We start from the raw sequence: 6,161 nt of genomic DNA on the forward strand, positions 1-6,161 counted from the left end.
TTTTATATAATCTATTTTTTTATTATTTTATAAGAACTTTTTCCACCTCTTTAATAATGAAATTCCTTTATTTATCTATCTAGTAAACTTTTATTTATCCCTTAAATATTTACACTCAATTAAGAAGATCCATAAGAGTAATTTTTTTTCCTACTTAACAGGTTTAAATATACTACAGTTGCACTAGAATCAACACAACAATCAACAACTGCACTATAACATCAGTTACACCACAATTGCAAGCACCTCATAGGTAAAAACTAAAACATAAGAGGAAATTTGTCCCAATTTTTAGGAAAAAAACACAGAAGGAAATTTGTCCCTGTTTTTATTAAAAAAGTACATAGGAGGAAATTTGCACGACAAGCATAGCCAAAAGCACTACCACAACCAGCACCACAACCACAAATACGATCACCACTACAGAGAGAACATGCACTATAACAAGAAGCTCCTCGTATCATGCACTAGCTTAAGCGCAACCAATTGCTTCACCTAAACTAGATCCTACAACTCAACCATTTTCATCAACAAGGTTAAATAAATAATATGTCAGTAATTAATAGGAAAAAAATCTAATGTGTATAAATCTAGCTCAAATGATGAGTTGTGATTACATTTAAAATAGGTTTGAAGTTTCCTTCAATTGAAATCTTAAGAGTTATTGTTCAACAATATGTTAAAACTAAGTATGACTATTACTCTTTACACTATGTCAGCAAGACGTTTAATGCATATTGTGTAGACAGATTTAATAAATGCCCTTGGAACAAAAAGAAGTTAAATAGAAATAAAACATCCCTATTTGAGTCCTTTAATTAATAAAGATTAATTAAGTAATTTGGAACTAATAAAAATTGAATGTATTATTTTATTGTGACTAAGTAAATTTTTTTACGACCATTGGGTATCTGTAAAATTGGGCAAGAAAAACTAAGTCAAATGGATTGTTGTGTGTGTGTGTCATGCCAGATATGGCTATGATGTGTCTAGTGTTTTGTTGCTTGGTGGCAATTTGGACACTCATCACCCTTATCCATCATTCTCAAAACCTTCATAATCAGGAAACTCATTCTTGGATGATTTTACTATGAACCATCATCTTCATCTCTATTATCATCACTCATCAATTCTCATCACTTGTTTATCTTGAATTTCTGGAAAAACACAAACTCAAGTCCTTGATCTTAGTTCATTCATACAAACTTGAATTTTTGTTCATCATTATTATCCATTAAAGAAGAAAATCTGAAAATCCCATCTTATTCTTTCTTCAATTCGAAATTGAAAAGTGAGTGGGGAGTCTTTTGTATTTTTTGTTTCATCCATTTTAAAAGCTTGTTATTGGGTTCAATTGAGTTATCAAGTTTATGAGTTCTATTTGGGTTTATGTTCTGAATCTTTTGTATTCTTTATTTCATCCATTTCAAAGGCTTGTTGTTGGGTTCAATTAAGGTATCAAGTTTTATGAGTTCTATTTGGGTTTATGTTCAAGCTTGTAGGTTCTATTGGGCTTGATTATTGGTTTGATTGGGTACAAGTTTGCGCAAGTAATGAAAGAAATTGGTGTTGGGGCGTGTTCTTCGATTGATTTCAAGCTTGTTTGTTTTCCATGGTGATTTTCAAAGTATGTATATAAGCTGTTTGTGAAAATGCTAAAGTGAAGTTAATGGGTTTTGCAAATGAAAGCTCTCGGTTTTATCTATTTATTTCAAATGGAGCTTTACAGGAGGTAATACTCTAATCAATGGTTTCTTATAAAATTATTACAAGGAGTGATATAACTGAATAGAAAGTAGAATTGAACTTTGATTAAGTTATATCATTATGTTTGATTATGTATTAAGTATTGAGTTCATGTGTAATTGATATTGGTTAAATGGATCATTGGGACTCATTAGAGTGAGCTCGAAGTTGATTGAGACGTTTGATTATGTGTTTCTATGACCAAATTGTGCGAATATGAGTTAAAAATATGGATAGATTAATGCTAAGTATTGATTTAGGAAGTTAAAGGTTGGAAATCTAAAACTGGGTCTGAGATCGACAAATCACTCTCATCAGATCGATCAATCTGGCCTGCAGTACCTCAAAGTATAAGAGCGAAATTCATTTGTAGTTCTAAAAAGTTTAGATTTTGTCCTCTCTGTTCACGGCTGATTTCGAGCATCTTCTTGCCATTTTTGGGTTTTTGTTGTAGAGCTCCGAGTCATGGTCGCGTGGCCACTTGAATCGTCCCATTTCACTTTCGTATGAGAGAGTTATGCTTGTTTTAGTAACGGTGTGTTTTAAAATGGTACTAATACGGGACTATAATGTGGGATTAGAACACAATGAAATAGATTGAGTATTCTTTTAATCAAATGTTTAAGAGTATTCTTTTAATCAAATGTTTAAGGTTATTTATTGGGTATTTAGATCAATTTTGGGAAATTTTTTTTTTCTTTAATTGTGTTTTATTTATTGGTATTGTTGAGTATGAGTTTCTTATTTGATCAATATAGTTATTTGGTTCAAGTATCCAATTTTGGAAACATAAGTGTCACTAGGGTATTTGATTAGTTGATATTATTTGGGTATGATATAAATTGGGTATTTGGGATTTAAGATTGGTGTAAAAGTGTTAGACTCCATTGATAGTAACTCAAGCTCTTACATGTTGATAGTAAATGATGAATTAATTGGTATTTTAATTATTGACTCTTATTCATGGCATAAGAGGTAATCCTACAAACACTATTATATTTTAAAGTTAAATTCAAGATAATTCATGTTTTATAAGTATTATTTTGCTGCTGATTGTTTGGGACAAAATCGTATAATAAAAAGTGGATACTCAAATTTCTGGGTTCAAGTTGAGTTCAGGGCTGGGCCTGAACTGTGGTCGCGTATTGCAACGATCCATGCGACTCGTGAGTCCAGTTCAAGACTGGGTTTGACTTTGTTTGACTTTGTTTGACCTTGTTTTCTAATCTTCTATTAAAATTATGTTTTATATGTTATTGCCTAATAAAATATGAGTCTTGAAATATAGTATTATGAAAATAAAGTATGAATTTTGATTTCAAAGAAAATGAAATGAATTATCATTTTGTTTTAAATTAAAATATTCGACATTGAAAAATGTCCGTTTTTGGGAATTAGCAGCAGAAATTTGTATCTGGATTATTGTGAAATCCTATAGCTTGATAATAGGTAGCTGTTATTCGGATCGGTCTCGAGCCCCCCATTCCGTTTCGTTCTTGCAAGACCATCATTTTCGGTGATGAGGATCACTCGTGTTCTCAGGATTTAGATCATGCCTACTTCCTGACGGTGTATTATTTTCCCATGTTTTAAACTATTGTTATATCATTGTTTTATTATGAGTTTTGAATAAATACGTTTGATATATAAAGTTTTGTTTGTGTCGTAATGAAATCGTATGTTTCATTTGCCGTATTGTTTCGCTATTAACTTATAAAGTTATAGTCGGGTCTTAATTCACTATGAACTAAAGGTTCTTAGTCATATTTATGTCGATACCAGACGGTCTTTTAAAAGAGTTTTGGTTTTGATAAATTAATGTTTTATAAAGAGTTACCAAATGAGCAAAAGATTAAATTAGAGATGTTTGTTAATGACTTGTATATAAATGTAATAGTTTGTTAGATTACTCAACAATTCAATTGTTGACAGTTTTTTATGGGGTCTATCCCTTATGGGGTTAGATCCATTTTCAGGTTAGCTCTCTGTGGATTCGATGCCTACTTGTATAATGTGGTATGTGCGAGGTGAGAACTTTTTGAAATACATAATGTAAACTAGATATTTGTAAATTAAAGTATAATAATTTCATAATATTTTGTAAATAGTATTTACTTGATTATGTAAAAAGTTTTTAATTACTCTAATATTGGATTGTTGTGGCTATCGAGCTACTGGTCAGATTTAACCCAAATTACTATAAATTCCGCTGTGCTTATTATTATACTTTTTAGGCTAGTTTGGGTTGTTTCAAGAAATAAATGTGATTGTGAGAATTTGACCAGTGTGTGTGTTAATTTGCTAGTCAATTAAGAGGTGAAAAGACAATGCAGATTAAGACTTCTAAAGTCTATATCAATTTTTAAATCATCATTTAACAAGGAAGTTGTCAGGTTCTTGGATGTGTATCTTGACTCGGATTTGCAAAAGTCTTTAAAATAGGGTTAAGAAGGACTATAGTACTTATGACATACTAGAAGTGTTGGTAAGATAAGGCAAGGGCAAAAATGATGTTGTATGATGATGAATCTGAGCAGTATAAGAGAATATAGGATTATGCAGCTAGTGTTAGAAAATACAATCCAAACAATTATGCTTTGCTTGGTGTTTTAGAAGATCTTGAAAGGCATTTATTCCGAATCCTATATATTTGTTTGAAGCTAATATTGGGTGATTTTCTAAGAGATTGCAAACATAATACTTGGTTAAATGGATGTCATTTAACTTGAGCTTACCTTGAGATATGTCTTACCATTGTTGAAAAGGATGGAAACAACAATATATATCCATTGGCATAGGTTGTTGTTGATGTGGAAGACTTTCATACATGGTCATGGTTCTTACACAATCTTTTTATCATTGATTAACTTCAACTTCTTTTTTCTCTTAAAATGTTCAACTTCTTTTTGTAGGAAAGTTTTTTCATTGATCAACTTCAAGATAACATCCTTTTGCCAATCGGTCATAAATTTTTCCACCAACTTAAAATTAGCATCCCTAATTAATCGTTTCAGAATCATAGTGAACCCTTGCTACAAATCTTGTGCATAGGTTGTCAATAGTCCAACTCCTTTGCACAGACAAATCCCATCCACAGTAGCACTCCTTTCCTTTATCAAAACACTTGGAAACATTCAACATCTAAAATTATACTTAAAATTTCAATTATAGTTAATAATTAAGCCTCTCCAAAGCCAAGGCAACAACCTCAAACAAAAAGCAACATGTTTTTCACCCTTTGGGTGAATGAAGAGTAGGGTTTAGATGAAGGGTGAACTGTGTGACAGACAAATTGCGTATGTTTGTTAAAATTAGATGGTGGGTCTAATAGTTCACCAAAATACGCCATAAGAGTGAAACAAAAAGAAGCAATACAAAAAGAAAAACATAGCAAGTCAAGACAAATATTAAAACTACTAATATAAATCTAAGAAAGATAAATAACAATTAAAAGGCACATACAACAAACAAGGTGATAACTAACTATAGTCTCCTGCTAGTTTTACCTAGTAAAGTCCTCAAAAAGGTCTAACTCACTCATTATTTCTAATAAATTTACTCCTAGAGCAAGTAGCTTAGGTGCTCAAATGAACAACTACATTTAACATCTTTTTTCCTACATTACCATGTGTGACGTGTTTTTGAGAATTAATAATTCTAAATTAAGGGTTACAAAAGACCCTTGAAAGTATTATTTGGCTATTTGGCTTGACTAATTTGGTCATTAACTAAATTTATTATGTCCCACCATTTATTCTCATGCAGCATAAGTCAAAAAACACAACGAATTGTCTTCTGAGTCGGCCCCAACCAGAAGCAGACTAAGGGGGCTAAAAATAAGCAGATAAATCAGCATAAGTCAAAAAACACAATGGATTATTCGGTCGTATGATCATTCGGCCATTTGTTAATGATTTTCGATTATATGTTATTCGACAAAAAGTCATTCGGTCAAAATGTTATTTCGCCACAGGAGTATCAACTTGGCTGCACATGACTCAGCTGTTGATATAGGAGCTCACTCAATGGTTCAATTAAAAATATGATTCGTCCCTTAAATGGTGACCGGACCAAAAGTTCTTCGGCCAACATATCCAGCTTCTAGTCACTCAGCCTCCACCCCTGACCAGGTCGTCTATTATTTGGTCGGTTGTAGAAGGCCTCATAAGGAAGTAATTTGGCCTCAAAATTGTGACCTAATGAAGAATGATACAGCCATTGGTTCGCTACCTAAACAAAAGTAATTCAGCCATTATAGGACAAGTCGAGGGCACTACAGTTGGCCTTATTCGGCTCTTTGCACTGAGGACTGTATACAATTCGGCCTTTAGGATTGGAGAAGCTCTTTAATTAAGGAAAATCCGTACCTGCTAAAGCCGAATCTAGTGCACTACACCAGCCGAATCCAAGGAGGC

General features: G+C 32.3%; 1 long non-coding RNA gene across 1 annotated transcript; it reads left to right on the plus strand.

Annotated features, from left to right (window-relative positions):
- The first annotated feature begins 934 nt into the window (after window positions 1-934).
- Window positions 935-3,927, plus strand: LOC130826854 (uncharacterized). The gene is made up of 2 exons (XR_009047139.1): window positions 935-1,732; window positions 3,711-3,927. It is a non-coding gene; the product is annotated as an uncharacterized LOC130826854 (long non-coding RNA).
- The last annotated feature ends 2,234 nt before the right edge of the window (window positions 3,928-6,161 follow it).

This window comes from Amaranthus tricolor, chromosome 11, assembly GCF_026212465.1.
Source record: "Amaranthus tricolor cultivar Red isolate AtriRed21 chromosome 11, ASM2621246v1, whole genome shotgun sequence".
Taxonomy (NCBI): domain Eukaryota; kingdom Viridiplantae; phylum Streptophyta; class Magnoliopsida; order Caryophyllales; family Amaranthaceae; genus Amaranthus; species Amaranthus tricolor.